The sequence below is a fragment of the Rhineura floridana genome, chromosome 2 (assembly GCF_030035675.1).
Source record: "Rhineura floridana isolate rRhiFlo1 chromosome 2, rRhiFlo1.hap2, whole genome shotgun sequence".
In the NCBI taxonomy this organism is placed as follows: domain Eukaryota; kingdom Metazoa; phylum Chordata; class Lepidosauria; order Squamata; family Rhineuridae; genus Rhineura; species Rhineura floridana.
In genome coordinates this window covers 27,355,483-27,380,219 of record NC_084481.1, presented here as the reverse complement: position 1 = coordinate 27,380,219, position 24,737 = coordinate 27,355,483, and the positions used below count along the sequence as shown (strand labels likewise).

The 24,737-nt window shown below is 41.3% G+C and overlaps 1 protein-coding gene across 4 annotated transcripts in view; it reads left to right on the top strand.

Moving 5' to 3' along the window:
- The first annotated feature begins 6,374 nt into the window (after positions 1-6,374).
- Positions 6,375-24,737, top strand: part of MYO1B (myosin IB) — a 198,814-nt gene continuing 180,451 nt past the window's right edge. For 3 of the 4 annotated variants that reach the window (XM_061608190.1, XM_061608189.1, XM_061608186.1), the window contains exon 1: positions 6,489-6,572. The gene's annotated coding sequence lies outside the window, so the exon portion shown is untranslated. Of the gene's footprint in view, positions 6,456-6,488; positions 6,573-24,737 lie in introns of those variants that run through there. The other variant, XM_061608188.1, reaches the window with a different exon arrangement.

Sequence of the window (24,737 nt, the reverse complement as noted above, 5' to 3'; positions counted from 1 at the left end):
CCCCCTTTCTCCATGCCATGCATTATTTTATACACTTCTGTCATGTCACCTCATATTCACTTTTACTCTAAATTAAAAAGCCTCCAATACTGCAACCTTTCTTTATAGGGGAGTTGCTCCATCCCCTTGATCATTTTGGTTGCCCTTTTTTGAACCTTTTCCAACTCTATAATATGCTTTATAAGGTGAGGCAACCAGAACGGTATACAGTATTCACTAATAGGCAAAAAAAACGCTTGCGGTTTAAGAACATACCTATAGCCAAGAGGTATTTCTACCAAACTTTAAAAAGCAGGGAAATTGGGCAGCTATAGTGAATCCACCAGGTTAGCAGGAGACCTGACCTCCTCTTTGAGATATTGGACTGCCCTACAAATTGGTCAAACTGCAAACACAATTTGGGTTGGTTTTTCACAGTCCAATCCACTTGCTGTGTAGCTTGGAAGGGAGTAAGCTGTAAGTGTTAAACATAACCTAGTGGGTGGTCATCTGACTTTTCTCACTTCAAATAATTTCGTCTCCCCTCTTTTTTTAATTAAAGGAAGTATCTGCCTATGTAGTATAGGAGAACCCGACTTATGTTGACCCTATGAATAGGGTTTTCATGGTAAACAGTATTCACAGGTAGTTTTACCATTGCCTTCCTCTGAGGCTGAGAGGCAGTGGCTGGCCCAAGGTCACCCAGTGTGCTTCATGGCTGTGTGGAGATTCAAATCCTGGTCTCCCAGGTCATAGTCCAACACTGACCTGGGGGAGGGGCAAGGAGGGGAGGAGATTGGGTGGGTGGGCACTGGGCAGAGGGGAAGCCCCTTTTTCAAAAGGAAAACATTGTGAACAGTATCATTGCTTTTCAGCCTTTCCCCCACCTTTTTATTCTACAGCAGGCACATGTAGCCTCCCACCTAAATTTAAACCAAAGCTGTCCCTCGCCACATCCACACCAGGCCTTTAGTTCACTTTGGACAGTCATGGCTTCTCTCAAAGAATCCTGGGAAGTGTGGGTGGTGAAGGGTGCTGAGAGTTGCTAGGAGACACCCTGTTCCCCTCACAGACCTCACAGACCTCAGTCAGAGTGAGTGGCTGAGTGTTAAACCAGTCTGGCCACTGAAGTTCTCCCAGTGGAACAGGAGTCTCCTCTCAACACCCTTCACAAACTACACTTCCCAGGATTCTCTGAGGGAAGCCAGGACTGTCTCAAGTGAAATCAAAGTCTGGTGTGAGTGTGGCCCCCAGATTAGGCAAGCCCAGCAGCTGTGAGTCTGGCTTTTAGAACTCTGACAGTTGGCTCTTACTGAACATGCCCGATGTTATCATAGGGTTCCAGCCAAAATTTATTAAATTAATTAAAAATCAGCCAGGCATTTTTTTTAACTTTTAAACTGCAGAAGATGAAGGTCAGAGTATGGGGCAAGGTCAGTATTAGGATTACAGGTACTCCGTGAACATGGTTGGTTTTTAATGAATTTCAACAGATTATGAGAACTCTCAGAGAAAAAAGTCCAAAAGGGCTCTGAGTTTTTTTCCTCTGTTTTTACACTTTGAACTGTCTGTTCTCTCTGACTGTTTTGTGTATCGCCATGAAAATTGAGAGGGTTGTTAAGCAAGCGTTTCTGAGTTCAGGACTGTAAGTTTGGTAAGGTTTTATTTTGAAATGAGCTTATGGGAAGCATCAGAATGGCATGGGGGGTATTTTCAATTTAACATTGCGGAATGTGAAAAATTCCCGCTGGCTATAGTATAGAGCCACTCTCGTGGCTGTATAATTCGAAATTCAACTGCACCATAGATTTATATAACGACATTATATTGACAGTTTTATTTTCAATACCTTTCCTAATGATCCCTAGCATGGAATTTGCCTTTTTCACACCTTACACTGGGTTGACATCTTCATCAAGCTATCCACTATGAGACCCCAAGTTCTCGTTCCTGGTTAGTCATCTGGTCAGCTCAGACCCCATTAGATGTGAGGTGTTCCTGGGCTCCTACTATTAGATTATAAATCTAATAAAATAAAATAAATAAATAAGTGTATATGTGAAATTAAGAAGTGTATATGTGAAATTAAGATTTTTTGCTCAAATATGCATAACTTTACACTTGTTTACATTGAATTCATTTGCCATTTTACTGCCCATTCACTCAGTTTGGAGAGATCCTTTGGAGCTCTTCACAATCCCTTTTTGTTTTATCAATCTTGAACAATTTAGTAACATCAGCCACCTCACTGCTCACCTCTAACTCTAGATAATAAGAACGTAAGAACATAAGAAGAGCCTGCTGGATCAGGCCAGTGGCCCATCTAGTCCAGCATCCTGTTCTCACAGTGGCCAACCAGGTGCCTGGGGGAAGCCCGCAAGCAGGACCCGAGTGCAAGAACACTCTCCCCTCCTGAGGCTTCCGGCAACTGGTTTTCAGAAGCATGCTGCCTCTGACTAGGGTGGCAGAGCACAGCCATCATGGCTAGTAGCCATTGATAGCCCTGTCCTCCATGAATTTGTCTAATATTCTTTTAAAGCCATCCAAGCTGGTGGCCATTACTGCATCTTGTGGGAGCAAATTCCATAGTTTAACTATGCGCTGAGTAAAGAAGTACTTCCTTTTGTCTGTCCTGAATCTTCCAACATTCAGCTTCTTTGAATGTCCACGAGTTCTAGTTTTATGAGAGAGGGAGAAGAACTTTTCTCTATCCACTTTCTCAATGCCATGCATAATTTTATACACTTCTATCATGTCTCCTCTGACCCGCCTTTTCTCTAAACTAAAAAGCCCCAAATGCTGCAACCTTTCCTCGTAAGGGAGTCGCTCCATCCCCTTGATCATTCTGGTTGCCCTCCTCTGAACCTTTTCCAACTCTATAATATCCTTTCTGAGATGAGGCGACCAGAACTGTACACAGTATTCCAAATGCGGTCACACCATAGATTTATACAACGGCATGATGATATCAGCTGTTTTATTTTCAATACCTTTCCTAATTATTGCTAGCATGGAATTTGCCTTTTTCACAGCTGCCGCACACTGGGTCGACATTTTCATCGTGCTGTCCACCACAACCCTGAGGTCTCTCTCCTGGTCAGTCACCGCCAGTTCAGACCCCATGAGCGTATATGTGAAATTAAGATTTTTTGCTCCAATATGCATAATTTTACACTTGTTTATATTGAATTGCATTTGCCATTTTTCCGCCCATTCACTCAGTTTGGAGAGGTCTTTTTGGAGCTCTTCGCAATCCCTTTTTGTTTTAACAACCCTGAACAATTTAGTGTCATCAGCAAACTTGGCCACTTCACTGCTCACTCCTAATTCTAGGTCATTAATGAACAAGTTGAAAAGTACAGGTCCCAATACCGATCCTTGACGGACTCCACTTTCTACAGCCCTCCATTGGGAGAACTGTCCGTTGATTCCTACTCTCTGCTTTCTGCTTCTTAACCAATTCCTTATCCACAAGAGGACCTCTCCTCTTATTCCATGACTGCTAAGCTTCCTCAGAAGCCTTTGGTGAGGTACCTTGTCAAACGCTTTTTGAAAGTCTAAGTACACTATGTCCACTGGATCACCTCTATCTATATGCTTGTTGACACTCTCAAAGAATTCTAATAGGTTACTGAGACAGGACTTTCCCTTGCAGAAGCCATGCTGGCTCTGCTTCAGCAAGGCTTGTTCTTCTATGTGCTTAGTTAATCTAGCTTTAATAATACTTTCTACCAGTTTTCCAGGGACAGAAGTTAAGCTAACTGGCCTGTAATTTCCGGGATCCCCTCTGGATCCCTTTTTGAAGATTGGCATTACATTTGCCATTTTCCAGTCCTCAGGCACGGAGGAGGACCCGAGGGACAAGTTACATATTTTAGTTAGCAGATCAGCAATTTCACCTTTGAGTTCTTTGAGAACTCTCGGGTGGATGCCATCCGGGCCCGGTGATTTGTCAGTTTTTATATTATCCATTAAGCTTAGAACTTCCTCTCTCGTTACCACTATTTGTCTTAGTTCCTCAGAATCCCTTCCTGCAAATGTTAGTTCAGGTTCAGGGATCTGATGGTCTCCTGCTTTGAATGTATTTATAGAATTTTTTGTTGTTGGTTTTTATGTACTTAGCAATGTGCTCCTCAAATTCTTTTTTAGCATCCCTTATTGTCTTCTTGCATTTCTTTTGCCAGAGTTTGTGTTCTTTTTTATTTTCTTCATTTGGACAAGACTTCCATTTTCTGAAGGAAGACTTTTTGCCTCTAAGAGCTTCCTTGACTTTGCTTGTTAACCATGCTGGTATCTTCTTGGCCCTGGCGGTACCTTTTCTGATCTGCGGTATGCACTCCAGTTGAGCTTCTAATATAGTGTTTTTAAACAACTTCCAAGCATTTTCAAGTGATGTGACCCTCTGGACTTTGTTTTTCAGCTTTCTTTTTACCACTCCCCTCATTTTTGTGAAGTTTCCTCTTTTGAAGTCAAATGTGACCGTGTTGGATTTTCTTGGCAATTGGCCATTTACATGTATGTTTAATTTAATAGCACTGTGGTCACTGCTCCCAATCGGTTCAACAACACTTACATCTCGCACCAGGTCCTGGTCCCCACTGAGGATTAAGTCCAGGGTTGCCGTCCCTCTGGTCGGTTCCATGACCAACTGATCTAGGGAATAGTCATTTAGAATATCTAGAAACTTTGCTTCTTTGTCATGACTGGAACACATATGCAGCCAGTCTATGTCCGGGTAGTTGAAGTCACCCATTACTACCACATTTCCTAGTTTGGATGCTTCCTCAATTTCATATCTCATCTCAAGGTCTCCCTGAGCATTTTGATCAGGGGGATGATAGATCGTTCCCAGTATTAAGTCCCTCCTGGGGCACGGTATCACCACCCACAACGATTCTGTGGAGGAGTCTACCTCTTTTGGGGTTTCGAGCTTGCTGGATTCAATGCCTTCTTTCACGTATAGAGCGACTCCGCCACCAATACGTCCTTCCCTGTCCTTCCGATATAGTTTATATCCAGGGATAACCATATCCCACTGGTTTTCTCCATTCCACCAGGTCTCGGTTATGCTGACTATATCAATGCTCTTCTCTAAGACCAAGCACTCCAGTTCTCCCATCTTGGTTCGGAGGCTCCTAGCATTAGCGTACAGGCACTTGTAAGCAGTATCTCTCTTCAAGTGTCTTTGGCACTTGTGGTTAGGCCTGTGGTAATTTTGCTCTTCTGAATTTATATCCTGTGCCCCTGCTCTCACAATGCCTACTTCTAGGCCTACCCCTTTTAAAATTTCATCATTTCTTTGGTTTTTATCCCAGGGGGGAGGTTTATTCCGAACCTCATTTATGAGGTTCATTTATGAAGATCATTTATGAATAAGTTACAAAGTACAGGTCTCAATACCAATCCTTTGGGGACTCCACTTTCTACACCCGTCCTATAGGAGAACTATTGTTGAGCTATACAAAGTTTAGCAATGGTCCAATGGCTTGCCATCAGTTGAAGATCCACACTTCTAACTTCAAATTGCAACATACAATGAAGAAATGTTTTCAGGTGGATGGATGCTGCATACCCTGTTATTTCCTGTGTTACATTCAATACTGCTGTTCAATTTGTGTGTGTGCAAGTAATCTGCTTTGGTCTTCTTATATCTCCAACAAAACATATATTGAAGGTATATTTTGCTCAGTCTATGTGGAGTGAGATATCACTGAAAATTTATTTTAAACAGTTTTCCTTCAAGTTAGCACTTATAAATTGGCCTCAGTTTGAAGTGACCAGCATCCAGAAAGGTGGGAAAGAAAGACAGGAGAGTTTGAGGCACCATGAACGGAAATAGCTACCATGTCTTAAAATAGTTTGAAGCCTTCTCTTTAGATAATGGAAACAGAAGCACACCTGTCTTGGAACAGGTAAAACTAGGCTATAACCTTCTTGTACTTTTCTGATTTTCTCTCTTTCCTCAAGGTTTAAATTTGTCCTATTATCTGTTATCAATGCCTGGCCAATACCCTGGAACGCAGGAAAGATGAATGACAGTGCTTCTGAGTGGGTGCAGATTGCATTTGCTCTCACGACTAATGAGTAACTACAGCATCTCACAAAATAAAAGATTAAAAGGCGGGCTTCTGGATGTAGAGGGCAGTGCTTCTTGAGCATTGGCATCTCTCTCAATTTCTTCGCGCTGAGTGAAATTTCCCTCAGTCTGCAGCCACTGCCCGTGTCAGCCACTGGGAGGCGTTTGCCTCTGACTCGCCCGTTGCTGCTGTCGCTGAGGTGTGGAGTAAAGGCGTCGTCGCAGCCCCTCCCCGAGCTCGGCCACTCCCTGCTGCGAGGTTGCTGCCCCCGCCCGGCAGAGGGGAGTGGCTGTCCTCGCAGCAGCCTTTGCCGCCCGAGAGCGGGTTTCTTTGGCTGTGGGAAGAGCAGGACTACCTCTTGCCGGAGGAAGGCTGCTTTGGGTGGCAGCGAGAACGAGAGTGAGTCTGCTGGAGTTTGGTGGCGCCAGGAGCTGGTCCCGTCTCTCCCGCTTATCAGGGTCGGGAGGCGCTTGGACAGAGGCGGGCTGCGGGGGGGCTGGAGGGCTCCCTAGAAAGGTACGGAGAGACGCCGTCCGGCTTGAACTCCTCGCGCGCGCTGCGGAGTTGCTTTTGTTGCGGAGGGTCTTTTGCGCTTTCCCCTTCCCGCCCCCTCGGGCGCTGTGCGTCGTGCGCTTCCAGGTGCTTTGCTTGCCCGGCTGCCGTTTTCCCGCTTGCGGGGGGGGGGAGAGAAAGTGAATGAGAGTGTGTGTGCTGGGCTGTGGAAGGGGACTTGCTGACTGCTGGGTCAGGTACGATTTAAGAGGTAGTGCGACCAAAATAATACTAAAATGGATGGCTTAGGCTGGGAAGTACTGGTGTAGGTAGGGATAGCTCGGACGGGGTTAAAAGGGACCCCCTTTTGAGATGATGGGAGAAGAGGGATTCTGGGAGGTGAGTGGAAGGGTTTGGGGGCGATTAATGGGACTACTCCTTAAGAAAGGGTAGTGGCGGTGGTGGGAGAGCTACCATGGGAAATGATGGGGAAATGGATGACCTGAGGGACCTTGTGCGTCTGGCTGAGGATCGGAGAGACGAAAAAAGAATATCCTGTATTGTGAGTCTCGAAAGTGGGTTTTAGGGAAGGGAAATGGGGGGTTGGAGATTAAAGGGGGGTATTAGGTGGGAGTGGGATGGTGAGTGAGAAGCTGGGTCCTTTGCCTCGAGGTAGGGAGAGGCTGTGGGTGTGATGATGTGGAATCTGGGAACCGAGGCTTGGAGCATTGGCCACAGAGGCATCTTGGGATAGGAAGGCCACTTTGGCTGTACTAGTGAGAAGAGCGAAGGAGCCAGGGTTTGTTGGATGACCGCACTGCCTGTGTGCGGGTGTGTGGCTGGAGTGCAAAACTGATATATGTCTATGCTTTTGGGTAGAGGAGGTGGGAAATAGATATAAAAATGGAATACTACTAGGTCATTATACATCAAGTTTTACCCTTTCTCCTCCCTTTCTCTCTTCTTGATTTTGAAATTAACTCTTGGAAACATGTTGCCAGGACACAAGAGTTTTCTGGGAGGAGATTCTTTTATGTCCTCCTGCATCTCTCCTCAGAGCCTGCCTGGTCTTTGTTTAGTCTCAAGGACTGTGTGTGTGTGTGATTCTGTCCTTTGTGTGAGTGTGGGCCGGGGGGGGGGGCTGCAGAGGGATTGAAACCAGATTCTGAGACCATAGATCTAAATCTGTATTAAAGCTAGAGCCACTAGGGTGTGCATGTAACTCTTTGTCTTTAGGGACCCTTTGTCCCAGCTTTGGACATCTGTGCCTTGTTTGGCAGGGGAGGGGGGGGTTTGTTGCATTTGTTTAAGAATCCAGAGGTAGCAATTTGAGTTGCAACAAGTTCCCTGCTTAATAGCATAGCTGGAACATGGCATTGAATAGAGACAAGCAGCTGCTTCTACTGGATGAGACTGTCTCTCTAGATGTGTTTACTACGATTGTCACCTTATTTATGAACAGAGGCTGTGTGCCTTAAACAGCTGTAGAAGAGACAGAACTAAACACGTGAAGCTTTTCCTGGCATGGTGATGCAGCAGTGACAAAAACTTCAACTGTTTTTCCCTGCATGTTTTGCAGTCTGTTATTAAAAGAGCAAATAAAAGAGAAACAATTTCCCACTGCTTTCCCGGTTTTATCTTTTTGGGGGAGAGACAAGTTGCTTTAGAGTATACATGTTTGCATAGCCCATTTTCAGGGTTAGCTTTGTTCATTGCGTGAGATAAGGTGGCCCATACTTAAGAGAGTGCCTAAGTGGGAAAATAATAGGGAAATTATTGTTGAGTTCCTCAGTTGCACAATAGGTAACATTGTCTTAGGACACTTTTTCCAAGGGTTTTTTCTGCTCTCATGCTAGAATTGAAATGATCAAGACAGGCTTGAAAATAAGCCCATAGATGTTACTAGCCCATCAGCCCTTATATCTCTTTGTTTGTAATCTAGAGTGCCCTGGAGGGTTAGCGGGGGGAAGATTATGGACTCTTCCCAGTTCCAGAAGTGGTGAAGCTGTGACCCACCAAATGATGTTGGATTCCAGCTCCCATTAGCCCCATGCACTGTGGCAGTGGTCAGGGATGATGATGGGAGTTGTAGTTCAGCAACATCTGAAGGGGCACTAGTTGTGTATCCCTGATCTAGGCTATTATGTGAGCGGTTGTTCAGAAGTCATGCCTAAACACGAGTTATCTCAGGTCCAGGTTGGGTGCTCCAGTTTCTCTTCCCTTGGGACATCACACCCCTGCACTTGTTATGGCACCCAAATTTGCTTTCTTTGGTCTGTGACAGCTGGGTGGAATTTCATGGACTAAAGCCCCTTGCTTGATTATCCAGAGATAGGGGATGGTGCAGGAAACTCATTGGATTCTCTAAATTAGAGCTGTCTGGAAATGCCTTCGTAACTGCTACACCTTTTTAAAGTAAGTGACCAGTGAATGTTCATAAAAATGTAGTAGTTAGTACATGGCCCTGCTTTTGGATAGAACACAACTTTGGTTCAGTTTGGGATAAGACGCACTGCACTTTGGACACAAGGTGAAGCCTCAGGATTTCTGAAGCTTTAGATGTCTCCCCATCATGCAAGTCATTGGAGATAGTGCTGCCTTCATTGACTGGTATAGGGGAAAATAGAGGATACACCCTTGCAAATGGCTGCTGATGGTGAGAAAGACCTCCCCCAACTCCAAGGACCCTTGGGATAACAGGGTATCTCTTGCTAGGATGGGTTTCTTCCCTGCAGCCATTTTTAGGGATGCAGCTGGAGATGGCACTGTTTCCATCAATTTGCAGAAAGCCTCTGAAGGTATGTATATTGCAGGGGTGGGAAACTTTTTTGGCTCAGCAGTCCAGATCTTTATCTGTTCCGCGTGGGCCAACTTTGACAGCTGGGTGCAGACATCCACCGGTCAATGATCTGACATAATGACATCAGGTGACTGATCAGTGGGCAGATCTGCTCACCTGTCAAAGTTGACCCCGGGAGTGGGGGGAGATAGTAACCGTGAAAGAGCAGGATTGAAGTCTCTGCTCATCAGCTGACTCAGCAGGATTTAATCCTCTGCAGAAGCGGTGAGTATAGCCAATGCAGAATTGAGCCCTGCCCCCCAGCTGACATCACCCATTGGAGGGATGTCAGCTGATTGACAGGTGGGTGTGGTCTTGGGAAAACAGCCTGGCATGCTAAGTTGGACTCCTGGCTGGCCAAGACTGGCCTTCTGGCTAGAGGTTCTTCATTCCTGGTATATAAGGACAGCTGCAAAAGCTGTGATTATGCCTTCAGAGCAGTCCCTGCTCTTGCTGATGGCGTAACTGCTCTGAAGGTCTTTCGGATTTGACAGATGTCCCAATATATGTACAAAGCTCCAAAGTTTTGCGGCCAGCCCTCTTTGCTTTGGACTGCTTCACTTTGAAAGAGGTCTCGATGCTTCTGAAGCAGCTTGCTTTGGTTTGGGATTCAGGGTTTGTCCAAAGCGGATGCATATCCCAGTAGCTGTTCAGTTTAAAACTGTGGTGTGGTGTATACACCAGAGGTTTCCTTTTAACAGATGGTCTTAAAGGAGGGACTAGGCTGGTAAACTACTTATGAAATCATTGTCGGTGATGGGTGTCATTTCACTATTAAAAAGCAAGTAGGATGAGCGATTGTATTGCAGATGTATTTAGAAAAAGGATTGCAAATAGGAATTGTCAAGAAACTTGAACTTTTGATCTTTAAGCCATAATAACATAAGGGACAAGTTAAATGGAACTGGGATTGTAGAGAAGATCAATTATTAGAAGTGCTTAGATTAACTCAAGTGTGTCATTTTCTTATGCAGCTTGGCTTCATCCAACATGAATATTTTATCTGTGAGCTTATTTGAAGCCTGACATTTAATTTATTTATTTAATATTTATTTATTACGTTTGTATACCGCCCCATAGCCGAAGCTCTCTGGGTGGTTTACAACAATTAAAAACATTAAAAACAAATATACAAATTTAAAAGCACATTTTTTAAAAAGCAATTTAAAAAACACAGGATTTATATATATTTCAAAATGTTGAAGACCAAAGCCAATATTTTAAAATAAGTGGAATTCATTTCTGTATTTGCAAGTACTTTATTGATAAATGTATTTTATCAGTGCAAATAAAGGGGCCAGAGTGACACATCTCTATGAACTGAGAACATGAACATGTGCACCATGTTTCCTTTGCCTTCTCTTTTTTTTTACAATAATTTTTATTCAAATTTTCATAAAACATAGAAAACAAAATCATAAAACATTCAAAGACAAAAAACAAAACAAAACAAAAATGATTAAACAAAAAAATAAAATGTTGACTTCCCATTTGTCACATATCAAATCAGTTATAGGTCTACAATATATAACAATCCTGTCTCTTAAATCATATTATAAAATCACTTTCCTCCAGTAGTTATCTTAATTAATCATCAAATCTCATAAACATTACTTTATTCTTTCCACAAAAAGTCAAAGAGAGGTTTCAATTCTTTAAGAAATATATCTATCAATTTTTCTCCAAATAAACATGTCAATTAATCCATCTCGTTAATAATTATAATAATCTTATTGTCATAACCATAGTCCAAATAAACATTTCGATTAATCCATCTCATCAGAATCTGTTAGGTCCAATAATTTCAATAGCCATTATTCCATTATCCCTATTAGTTCCATCTTCCATCTTCAGTAGTCCTGTTAAGTCCAGTAATTTCAGTGTCCAATCTTCCATTATCAGTATTCCATAATAATCTTGCTGTTGTAACCATAGTCATATAATAAGAGTCTGATGGGAATTTCCTCTATCCCAAATATTTTCTTGCCATCCATTCTGAATAAGTTGCTGAAATACTGTTGTAAAGTCATATCTGTGTTCTTCTTTTTTACAAAATGCACTGGCTCATCTCTTAAGAGTTTTTCCATTGTCACATGGCTGCAGTTAATTCCATAGATTTTCTCTATATCAAGCTCCATCACATCATTCCAGTCCAGAAGATTATCCAAGCCATTGATAACTTTATCTCTAATATCTTCATTAATTTCTTCAGAGATAACGTTAAATTCCAAACAGTAGATTTTATTTCTAAAATCCATAAACTCCAGATCTTTTTCCAATTCCACATTTGTTCCAATCTCCAGGGCTTGTATCTTCCCTTTATTTTTTCTTTTCTCATCTCTGATCTCATTATCCTCTCTCACAGGATCCCCTATTTCTTTAAGCTCCTGCGTCATTTTGCTCAGTTCAATTTTCAGCTCCTTACTACCCTGTCGCAGGGTTTGTTTCGTTATCTCAATCTCATCCATTATTTCCTGAAACATAGTTACTTCCAGATTCTCAGCCACTTTCTTGATTGCCATTTTTAAAACCACGAAAACAAAGCAAAACAAAAATAAAGAAGAACCACTTCTTATTTCAGCAACAATTGGGTTAATATTCCAGGCTTGATGACATCACAGTATAAACAGAGCAACCTGCCTTATCTCTCTATGTTCAAGAATGCAAAACAGATTTAGTTGCCAGCATCAAAACAGTTAGTGGCGTCGTGAAGAAGCAGATTCGTCAAAATAAAATAAACCAAAAAGAGAATAGTCCCAGACAATATAATATTCCTCGGAATAGAAATCAGGAATAGAAATCCCTCTTCTGTTTATTATCTTTAGAATGCACTTCCAGGACAGCTTTTTGCGACAGAAACAGAGATAAGCTGTTAATTTCGTGAATAACAGATAAGAGTTATAGCTCACCCAGAAGTTGTCCAAAGCCGATCAATCTGACAAATCTCCTTTTGCTGTAACAATTTAAACCAAGTAAAAAAAAAATAATAGAAAGAAGGGTGCTTGCCTGTTAGTCCGTTCTCTCTTTAAAGAAAAGATAAACGTATGGCTTAAACAGATAGAGCTTGTTAGAAAGTCCGTCCGGCATTGTTGGCTGGACCTTATCTCATAAATTAATGAAATCCAGTCCTCCCAACAAAAACAGGCTTTTGAGGTTGATCTCTACGTTTCTCCCTGCCCGGGAGAAATTTCATCAGTCAAAAAAAAAAAAAATGTTCTGACTGATTTATATCTGAATAAGCTTCTTTTGAGGCGGGAGCCCGTCCCAAAAGCAGGCACAAGCGAAGTCACCCTTCCCGGAAGTCCTTTCCTTTGCCTTCTCAAATAATCATCTTGTGAGGCCCGTTGGGATACAGCTTTGTGCTACATCTTATTGATTTTTTTTTCTGAGATGCTGTTTCCACCCATGTCCCATGAAACCCTGTCTTTGATGTGGAAAGACTGTACCACCTTGAGCTAAAGTGACAACCTCAACAGAAGGCCAGCATGCCTATAGAGATTTCAGTAAGCAACAAAATTACTTTATTTTATGGTGTAAATTAATGGATCTTCTGAAATAATTAATCATTACAGTTTTTTGAAAAAAGTCAATATTCTAGATGGCCACAAATACTTATTTTCTTCTTATTAGATTTTTGATCCATTTCCAAGTAAGTTGTTTAATTATGAGTTCTCAAAAAGATGTGGAGATAGAACTTGTAAATTCCTGTAATTTTAGAAGTGGGATGATATAAGCATCTCCTTTCCTTTTGTAATTAACACTAGTAATTACTCTGCATCTGTATGTCTCCAAGTTAAGCCTTGCAAGAAATGGAACTTTTCTGTCACTGCAAAACGTAACAGCCATCCCACATTTGCCATTCATCTGAACATTTCTAAACATTCAGACACTCACTTGAGCCATTTGGACATGCACATTAATTTTAGTTCTAATTCTGCAAGTATCTTTATCATGGAGTACCCTGATATTCTCTTTCTCTGCTTGTTTTATTTTAGTTGGAATTAGATTGTTAATGCTTTGGGAATGTTGGGATCCGGGAAACCAGAATTTGGGCTAGATGACTTTCCAGGCGTCTCCCCCCTCAGCTTCACAATTCTAGAATAATTGCCTTCTGAAAGTATGTAAAATTAGGGGTTTTTTGGTTACAACAAAATTGCAAAGTCAGACAGTTTTACCGTTTGAGTCCTGATTTTTTTTTCATTTTCCAGGCTACTGTTGTCTGTGAATTCAATATGGCACTAGGTGAACAGCCTTCCCTTGTGTGAATCATTGTTTTGTCAAATTCTGCTTCAAAGGAGAGTCTTTTCTCATATTGGACCATTTTGGTCTGACATCTTTGTAGCAAGATAGTTAATTAGTCCGTGTTGGTCTGATGCAGCTGTGTAGCAAGATAGTTAATAAGCTTTTGCTCATAATAGACAACGTGCTTTTAGCCCCAACGTGGGGTATCCTCATTTTGGTTGTCCCTTATTGACTTCATTTCATGCCTCTCTTCTGTGCTATATATTTGTCTATGGCTAAAGAAACAACTGCATCAGTGATGATAACAATATGTGTTCTGTCAATATTAAGTGCTATATGTCAAAAAGTGACTTAACACTGCCATCCTTTTCTTTCTTAAGTTTCTCGCTGTAACTTGAAAATCTTCCCTGAAAAAAGGGAGGTATTTATTTTCAGTGTTCTTGCATTACATAAGTGGTGCAAAGGAGACTCAAACACTTTGATGGAATGTGCAGAGCTTTGTTGTTTCATGCATTCTTTAGTCAGAAATGTTTCCATTCCATTCTCCCCCCACTTGTGGTACTAAATTTCTGTTAGGACTCTTCATATTTCACCCTGCAAATTCATGCAGGCATCATGTTGAGGACACTGTATACAGATATGATTCTCATTACTGGACAGACAATGTCTGTGTTACAATGGCAGACTGGGAAGTGCAAGCCAGACAGCAGGGGTTAGGAATAAGTTTTGTTGCTCCATTTAGTAGTGACAAAGTTGTTGCAGTGTGGTTCTTTCCCATGCTGCTTGGTAACATCAGGAGTTCAAGATCATACGAAAGGAGCTGGGAACACACCATGGATCCTTCCCATATCAGTATTGCCCCTCGTGGGAACTGGGGCTATGTTGGTATGGAGTCCTCCCATGTGACCTTGGACTTCCTGGTTTTACTGAGTAGTGCAGAAGGAGTCATGTTGTAGCAGTTCTAGTGCTGATAAAGAAAGGGGACTTTGGAAGGGGCCTATAGAGAACGTTTGATCCTTGAATCTGCAGCTGTATGGACATACTATTAGAATGACAATGCAGTACTTGGCATGCCTATTAAAGAAACATATATGTTTGCGAAACAAGTTGTATAGCCCAGGATAGCCATGTACAAATGCCAACTGCTGGAGCAGCGACACTGGAAATTGCATTTTTACAGGTATTAATTAGTGAACAAATATTGTGTAGTGACTAGTGTTGGTCTTGGATATGGGGAATCCAGGTTCACATCTCCTCCCTCCAGCCCTCAAGGTCAAAGTTCATTATTGGGTTGCCTTGACCAAGTTACAGCTCTTAGCCTCACTGGGGCAGGGGATTACTTGTTTGATTAGAATATTCCTTGGAGCAAGGGTGGAATACGAGGGTAATTGTGAATTTGTACAAACAAGTTCTGTTTCATGCTGAAATATTTATTTCATTTCTGGTGAGTGATCTGCTGAACATTCCCTTTGAATACTTGTTCATAGTCCAGTGACGGTATGACACTCTAATGCCCTTGTCCTGAATCTTCTCCATGTGGGTCTGACTCAGTTTAAACATTTGGGGTTATTGGTAGTAGGTTTCACTGAGTATTATGGGGATTTATCACATTTTCCAGCATGCCAGGAATTGTTTGCTGAAAAGGAAACACAATGAATGAAATCTATAGAGCTGTAAAGAAAAACATGCTTCAGAATCGTAAAGCAGAATATTGAACAGTTGCATCGAACCAACCAAATGAATACTGAAGAAACTACATTTCCACTTGCCATTGCTTGCATCAGCTGTGCTTCTGCAAATTTACCTAATTGCCTACTGGCTCATGACACATTTCCAGTGTGGTTTTAAGTTAACTCCCCAACCATCATATGGTCTTATTCTTGGGTAGTGGTCTTTAGGCACTGTTTCACTAATAGTAAATGATGAATAGTTTGGGTGACATTTATTGCTAACGGAGAGGAGTGCTTAATGTACTGTGGTTAAATTGCATTAGAGTCATTAAACCAAAATTGCACTGGAATCATCTAAATGAAAAGCTCATCACAAAGGAAACTATTTCTTGGTAGACAAGGACACACTTCCAAATTGTATTGTTTTGAGTAGTATAACCAGCGTGCTTCACATGTCACTTCAGTGCAGTGATGTAGTTGACTATTATTTCCTTTCACAGACTGAATGAAGCTTTATTTATTTGCAAAAAAATATACACTGCCAACATTAAGGAAAATATGGTGGCAAACAGCATAAATTCAACAATAAACCTCCATTAAACAAGTACAAAAGACATCAAAAATCAGTAATTATATTAATACGTCAACATAGCTGGATCACTGTCAGGGAATGCCTTGATGAACAGATTACTTTTAAGCAGGCACCTAAATGCTAATATTGTAAGTGTCTGCCTGTTGTTCATTGGAATCACTTTCCAAAGGACAGGTTCCACTGTACTAAAGACCCTGGTTTTAGTGGATATAAGATGAACCTCAGGAGCATACTGTGCTACTGCAAGTGTTTCCTATATGTATATTCCTATAATTGCAAGGCATATCTGAGAGACAGAGCATGTCTTGCAAAGGACTATATGAGTACTTGTGTATTTTTTTTAATAATCACCCATTCTTTTCATATATGAAAAAAACTAATTCCAAAACTGCTCTGTTTGTGTGTTCTCAAGGGTGCTATCCAATAGGTGCCTGCTGCAGTCTGTTTCAGTATCCCTTTGGGTGGTGGCTCAAGCTTTTCCAAAGGTACAGCTTTGAACCATTATGAAAACTTGCAGACTTGGCTGGCAAGACCCCATGGCAGGACAGCAAGAAAAGGAACATGCATACTGCAGGCAATGAAAACTCTATTACCTAAAATTTCAGATGCTTGAAAGTAATCATTGGTAGAGACTTTAGTCTAAATTCCTAAATTCTAAAGTTAGCGAAGATCTGAATCAAGATGCCTCATTTACTTGAATATACGAATAACATACAGTGGAAATACATAATTAAGAAATGGGCATTTGAAACATGATCCAAGTAGTTGTGTTACCCACTAGAGATTTGTGAAAGACTGGAAGAATATAGGAAAGTGTCGGAGTCTGTTTTCAACAAGGTCCTCTGAGACCATCAAATTTCTGGGCCTTAAGGGAAAAGTGTCTCCTTATACTCCTTTCAAATCTCATATTTCTTTAACAGCAGTATGTAATAGTTCTAGAGCTGTTGCTTAAGAATATGAATGACAAAACAGGAAGATGTAAACTGAAATTTTATCCACAATAGGTCTCCTTTATTTGAAGAATAAAGAATTGCACTTAAATGGATATCACACTTTGATGGTAATTCTCATCCATCTATTTTATTATCATAATTTAAAACTAATATGCATAAAGAACTCAAGAATTGGTAGACTTGTGAAATTATAGGTAGATAAATGAATGAATTACTTGCAGTTGTCTAGGTATAGTTGTGTGGTTTTTTAATGTTATATATCAAGTCAAGCAAGTTCAGTATTCCTATGTTTCAGAGTTCTTTCTGAATTTGAAGTTCCGTTGAATAGGTCTGTTATCTTTGGTGTGTTCAAGTCATGCAACCATTTTATTGTGCAGAGATATAAGCCCCCTTTGTGCCTTAGTTGCATGGAAGGGTCTCCATAATGACCAAGACAGGTGGTTACGTTCCCAATATCACACGACTTCCCTGTCCGTGACATCTGTGTGTTGAGAGTGGACATTTGCACCAGGGAAGCAAATGTTTGTAGACCTCTGTTCATGCTGAAACCCTGTGAAATCAACATTCCTATTAATGTGGAAGCCTATGTGCATAGAGGTCCACATGCCTAGGCTTCTCCTATGTAGATGTCCATGCTCAGTGTGTGGACATGGGGGGTGGCGGGTAGCACAAACCCTTGTACTCACAGAGACCCCTGCATGTGAAGTGGGGCATTGGTGGTTGAACAAGGAATGGGAGCTGAACAGCCCCTGATTCCGATTGTGAATCACTGGCATATTTGTAGCTGTTGGGTTATGAGCCATTTTTTGTGCCTGTTGGCAAGAATACTTCGGTTCATGGAACAATAGCAGTTGTAAGATAACTATGGATCTTGAATCTGGGTGTCTGGCAACCAAGACTCTTTACCACTATGGTGGAGCTGGCCTCCTCTTTGCTATGCTTAAGTGACACTAGTGGAACTGGCCAAAAGGCAGTACTGCACCTACCAGCTCTTTGGTTCTCAGGTGACATGAGAGGTCAATAGGGTTTGTATCTGGTCCCTGTATTGGACAGAAGCTGAAACGTCAAACCTGGATCTGGTTGCTCAGTCTGAACAACTTGTTGCTTGACTAAGGACCAATTTGCTCTCACCATCCTCTCCCTCCTACACACTTACACTTGCCCATCTTCATAGACATCTGCTGGCTCAGTGCTTGCTTTGCCAGCAGGCTATGAACCCTATTAGTAATCCATGGCGTAGTTTTAAGCTTAGAGGTAGACAGGAAATCTTGTGGCTGTTTGGCTGAAGTTAAGAGCATTTAGAATTGCCAGTATATTGATAGTAGCAGGAAGCTTCTAATGTTATTTGTAACAGGTAGCATGCATTTGCTTCCTTAGGCAGTTTTCCAGCCTCATTTGTATGGCATGATGCCATTAATTGTGCTAGTGATTGCTTGCTTTGATCCTTCTAGGATGTTACTGTCTTTGTTCTGGTTAGAGGAGTTAACTTACCACTCGGGATTTGAGCAGCTATCCTGTGTCCTTGGTTTGGATGAAGGGACAGATGGTGGCTGCTTTCACACTGCACTTTATTCTGTTATTCTGACAATGTCTTACCTAGTAATTTGTGCATTATATTTGATCTTTCACACAACGCACAAGATAGCTCCAGAATTCTAGTGGAATGTAGTGAAAGTTTAGTGCAAATTTCCATGATAAATGATACCAGAAATAATCTGTTTGCAAGGCTGGGAACCTGGAAGATCGCAGGAGTTTTTTGCTAGCTGCAGCCGCTCATGTGACAGACATCCCAGCATGCAATGCGTTCCTGCCCTTTAGTTGCACAGGGTTTTTTTTTTTTGCCTGATGAACGTTGTACCGGCATTCTGACATCGGCGCAGATAGCAGCAGCATTTTCCACACACACCCGTGTTGATATAAACCATTTAAAAAGTCAGATCTTAAAAGGAGAGGGCTTGCATGGTGATGGGATGAGGTCTTGGACTTCCTACTCAGTGGGGAACAGTAGGCATGGGTGAGGGATGAAAACAAGCTGTGTGAAAGATAGTTGCGTGAAATGCTGGTATATCAGCTGAAAAAGCTGCTCTTAATGCAAGAGGTACAGCAGTGTGAAAGGGATTTTAGAAATTGGGACAGAAGCGCTACCATTTTAATCCATTAAACTAACACAATCAGCCCCATGTGTGAAAGCAGCTGGTATTGTGTGAAATACAGCATGTGTGAAAGCAGCAGAAGGGAAATATTCTGGACAGGGAAAAAGTGATGAGTTGAAGGAAAAGTTAAATTGGCAACAGAAGTGGCAGTTTAGTGTAACTTCAGCATTTGACTGGTAGCTGAAATGAGGGCCAGATCAAAATGCCTGAGCTTTGGTTTTGCCAAGTTCACAGCAGCCCTCTCTCTGAATCTGATCAGGTGCAGGGAGATAGACCTGTGAAGGTGGCCTGTCTTAACCCTTGTATCATTTTTCTAGTCTAAATGTCCATCCTAAGCTGCTATTTGTCCCATGGGGGGGACAGGGAACCCATAAGCACCATATATATAGTTTGTGCCTGTGGGGGAGTGATTTAGGTCAGGAAACTAGCATGGGGAGTGAGCTGTTTCCCTTCCTCTTCAAACTTTAATCCATAGATCCAGTTCAAACTCCCCTGTATTGTATTTGAACTAAATAGAGAACACTCTGATAAGATGTCTAGGCCAGGGAGCTCCAGGCCACCCTTACGTAATGTTTACTTTTTGTTTTGTTTTAGTATTGTAAATTACAAATTACTTTGGATGCCTTGGCAAGAAGGCACTAAATATAAATGCTGTGAATGCAGAAACAAGCGGGAGACCTGAACACAGATCTCCCAGTGTCTTGTCTAGTTTGGCTGTAATGTGTAGCCCTTCAACTCCCTTAGTGCAGTGCTGTTACTCAAATGTATACATACTTTGTCTTTTGTGTTGAACCAGTTTGCTCACATCTAAGGGTCTCTTGTTTTATTGCGTGCTAGCAACCCAAGGTTGATCACTGAGTTTGTGTATTAGACAGAAGCTGTAACCAGTCCTGGTTCTCTGATGAGCCTACCTGTATGATCCATGTGTCTCTTAAAAATGTTAGCTGTACATCTATAAAATATAAGTATTGAAGCGGTTGCAAGGACAACTATGTCAATTTTCACTTTCTCAGATGACTTGTTTAACTTCTAGATTGAGTTGCGAGTGAAGGGGCGAAATAAGACAAGGACACATCAGCTTGGGTTGAACAAGGGCCACTTTATTAAACTATACAAAAACACTTTTTAAAATGACCTGCAGAGGGAAACCTAGGTGCGGAACTATCTATAAGCAAGCATCTTGCCATACAGCTCACGGGCGACCAGCCCCTGCTGAGGGCAAGGGCAAGCCCCATCTGCTTACCCCTTCCACCAGCCACACCCAGTAGGTGAGTAGGGGGGCCTTCTCAGGTCACCACCCCCCAGGGCCGCACAACCCTCGGGTGGATGAGTTAAGCTGGCCCCCAAAGCAGCCCATATCCTGCCCTCAAGCCGCAAAGCTCTGACAGACAGGCCTCTGGAACTGCCAATCACCTCCAAAGGTGCCTAAGGGGGCCACCGAGCTGTCCTTACCTATTTCCCTTTCCTTTACCCTCTGATTCGTCCCTGATGATTTAAGACTGGTAGAGGTTGGATAGACAAAGGCATTTTGTAATGCCCACAGTTATTTAATATTGCATTGATGAAAGTATCAACTGTTTTGAAGTGGACAAGTTTGAAGTGTGACCTAGTTTTTCCTAGTAGTGTATATATTTCATTGACCTTTCTCTTGTAAACACTTGTAAGAGTTGGACTTGTGATGCTTTTTATTTCTTTTTCAAAAGTTAATGTCCAAGATAAGGGAGGGAAATCTTGCAAGACACTTTTGGAGAGTAAATATTTGGGGAGGGGTAGTGGGGTGTTCTAGGAATGTGTGTCAACTAATACATTAATCCATATGAATACATTTAAGAGAGAGTAACCGTAAATGTAAAGCACTTGTGATGGCATTCAGTGTGTTATGGTTGAAGTTTGCAAAGTGCCTTGTTCGTCTGGGCTCCTGGTTACTTCAGATGGGCTTCACTTATTATTAGAACCAGTCAGTATCTGCAAAGTGCTTGCTAGCTCTGTACAGCCTGTAAGCCTAAGCTGTTCTGAAATCTTTTACAAAGAGTGAATATAGAAAGTCAGTTACTGAGTATCACAAGAGTAACCTACATACATATATGTTTGTGTGTGCATATATATATATATATATATATATATATATATATATATATATATATATATGTACTCTGTGTGTGTGTGTGTGTGTGTGTGTGTGTGTAGGGGCTTTACACCTGCGCACTTCACAGGCCACCCCTCCTCAGACTCCCAGACGCAGGCGCACACACATACAGACTCCCAAACACACAGACACACACTTTTCCCACTATCGTTACTTGAAGTTCTCTGTGTTCCTGAAAAGAGTGGTGTCCACTCATCCTGTGAATTGTTGGGTTGGGAGACTAAGGGGATGGATCCTTCTTTACGTCCCTCAGCAAGATTGTTTTTCAGGATTTGGTAACTTGATAGATATACTTTCATAGAAGTGGATAGTGGTGGTGTGGTCCTCATAATAGTATAAGGAAACTATTGGTGTATTATACAATAGCAAAGTTATTTTAAGGCCTCATTTCTGATAAAATGTTTGTGGTACAGTAATGAGAAAGGTAGAATAGGTAAATAAAGTGGGTTAGCAAATCAAGTTTGGAGACGAACCTTGAAGAAGAAGCATTTGGCTTGAGCGTTTTGTTTTTTTCCTTGTTGTGAGCAGACAGCGTCTTGTTTCTTTTAAAACCCAGAAAGAAACAGAAGTGCTGTTAAACCTAAAATCAATCCTGTTGTCTTGAAGTATGGGTATAAAAAATAGTATGTGGAATCGAATCATTCCTAAAACTCATGAATTGGGCTTGAGGAAAATACTCATCAACATGAATAGCCCTTTGTTTGTCTTTTCTTTGTAATGTAACTAAAAGGCTTTTAATATGTAGTTTTGTCTGTGTCTTTTTTTCCCTTTTGCAACTTCTGGATCTATCTTTAAGTTTGTTTTTTTAGACCTGCCATTTTAAGGTTTTGTTTAATAGACTTCATTTTCCTAGACCTTTATGCTAGCAATTATATTATTGTCTGGTAATGGCAACTAATGCTGTGGATTTGAAATATATTTTAAAAGTGTCTTCAGTATTTTAGACTAGTTTGGGTATATGGTGACTGAATAAATAATTGAAAATTCAGTTACAAGCCTTCGGGTAGAGTAGCATTACAAGGGAGTAAGTTGTAAGTGTGAAACATAACCTAGTGGGTGGTCATCTGACTTTTCTCACTTCAAATAATTTCCTCTCCCCTCTTTTTTTTTTAAAGGAAGTACAGTATCTGCCTATGCAGTACAGGAGAACCAGCATGATGTCTTGCATAGAATGTCAGACCAGAACTAGGGAGAACTGAATTCACATCCTCACTCAGCCTTGAATCTCATTGGATTTACCTAGGAACAGTCGCTATTTCTGCCTAACTTTCCTCATAAAGTGGTTGTGAGAATAATGAGGTGGGGGAACCTTCTGTGCCACACTAAACTGAGCTAATTGGAGGGGGGAAGAGACTGTGTAGCGTTTCATATTTCTGTGAGCCTGCCTGCCTGTCTGTCATTTTCTTCCTGAACTGCTTTGTGGGCTTAGGTAGGAGAGAGCAGAGGGGGAGAGAAGGGGAAGTAAGCTGGCTTTCCCCCCTCTTTGACCACCATGTCTGATAAGTCCTCCATTGTCTACCACTTAGGAACTGCAGAGAGGAGAGTCACAGGATGGCTGTCTGGGTATTCAGGATCCAATGTCTTTGTAATACTGCCAGCCAATATGCCAACCACATGCATTATTAGTCATATTTACTAGCAAAATTCCAGTTCATTGTGCTAACTAACAAGTTAGCTGGGGAAAAATTCAATTGGCCAATCAAATTTATTTATTGAACAAGCTTAACAGGGAAGGTTCTAGTGTCAGTACTCTAGCAAATAATCATTGCAAGGTACTTTCAGATTGTCAAGTAGTTTCAGATTGTAGTCACATCTGATTGTTCTAGTGTAATGTCCACAATCAGATGTGACTGAGGCTTCACACAAATCATCCAGGGGGAAGGCGAAATAAGTGAGTAAGGAGTGGGGGGGAGGGAAAGGATGATACTCCTGAATACAATGCTAGAAAAGACAGACATGCTGCGGACCAGTCATCTGTTTGGAAATGCTACGGATGCATAGAGTCCTTGGCTACATACATTGGATGTTTGAGGTAGCCATTTAATAGAAACAAAGCAGCATGTATAGTGTTGCTTTGCTTAGCGCTAAGGCAAACTTGGGTTAGCATCCAGGGATGAGAAAGCACAATGTAAGCTGGTTTGCTTGTACATTTGGAACACGAACCATCACTTGGATTCTGAAATGTGTCTAATGCAAACTATGGCTTGTTGTGACATTTCAGATGAGTCATAGTGTTCAATGTTTGTTGTATGAGAAGGATATTTCACTTAGAAAAATGTAGTAACTTGGCAGTGGAGATTGGTTAACGGTGTATGCTGCCCAGCACATACTTGTGTGTGCTTGGTCTAAATTATGACACCTAAAATAAACCTTAGCTTGTCATATGTGCTTCTGTTTTGTAACACTTATGCAAACACAACCTTTGTAACATAAAACCGAAAGGCAGCAACCAGCTTACTTTTAAAGAAAAAAATTAAAGATACACTTGTATTTTAAACTGATGTAATGTGCTGTTACGGGACATATTATTTGTCTCTCATGAATTATCCTAACAATAGAAGTAAAACATACTTTTTGTAGTGTTTTTTCTTTATAAAATTACTCTTGCAGTTTTCCTCTTTCACTTACTTGAGAGGAAATATCTATCTCTAAAAATAATGTATGCATACAATTTACAAGTTCATACAATTTAATGCTAAGGTATATGCTTTCCATATCACCAACATATTTTGAAAATATTGAAGCTTAGTTGGTACCAGAGGGGTGTGTGTGTGTGTGTGTGTGCTGCAACTAGGCAAGATCTAAGCTTAAATGTTTCATCTGAATTCTCTTCAGAATGAATACCCTTGAATAGCATGTGTGTAGTATTTGAACACAATGTTTCTCTTGTGTGTGCCAAGATAAAATCTGCTATATACGTTTCCCTTACTATCTGTTAGGCTTTTTTGGACGTAACACTAGTTATGGTTTAGCATTGTGAATTCATGCCTTATATTTGCATGCTCCTCAAGGAGCATCAAGGGGTCCAGGAACTTTCACTTGCATTTTATGGTCACTCTTAACTATGGTCAGCAGAAACAAACCAACTTCAAGCCATAGTTTTCAACGAACAGTATTATATTGACTCTGCTAGACTGCTGTTAATCTAAAACATGAGCAGAAGCTTCTGATCTTGTGCGGTTGTGATGCGGAGAGGAGAGAGGGGAACAAATGAGACTGAGGCCGAGTTGCAGCCACTCTATATCGGTGCTGTCCAAGAAACCCTTCTATGGAAATCCTCAAGGGTTGAGAACTGAAATAAAGTTTACACAGTTAAAATTTTCCAGTAGGCATGTGTATAACATCTGATGGAAACAGCTATCTCACTAGTTCCATAGAAGATAAGATAGGGAAAAATGTTTTGTCTATGTGATTTGTAGTCAGTAAAAGGTGAATCTGTTTCAGCATTGCAGAATCTGTTTCTGAATATAGCTGTCTTAAACAACATTTCTAAAGTATGCATAATTTCCCTGCTTGTAGTTTTGTTTCTGTTGTGTGCACTCTGTGCTGGATTCATTGGGATTTAATGAAGTGGACTAATACTTATGGATTGAT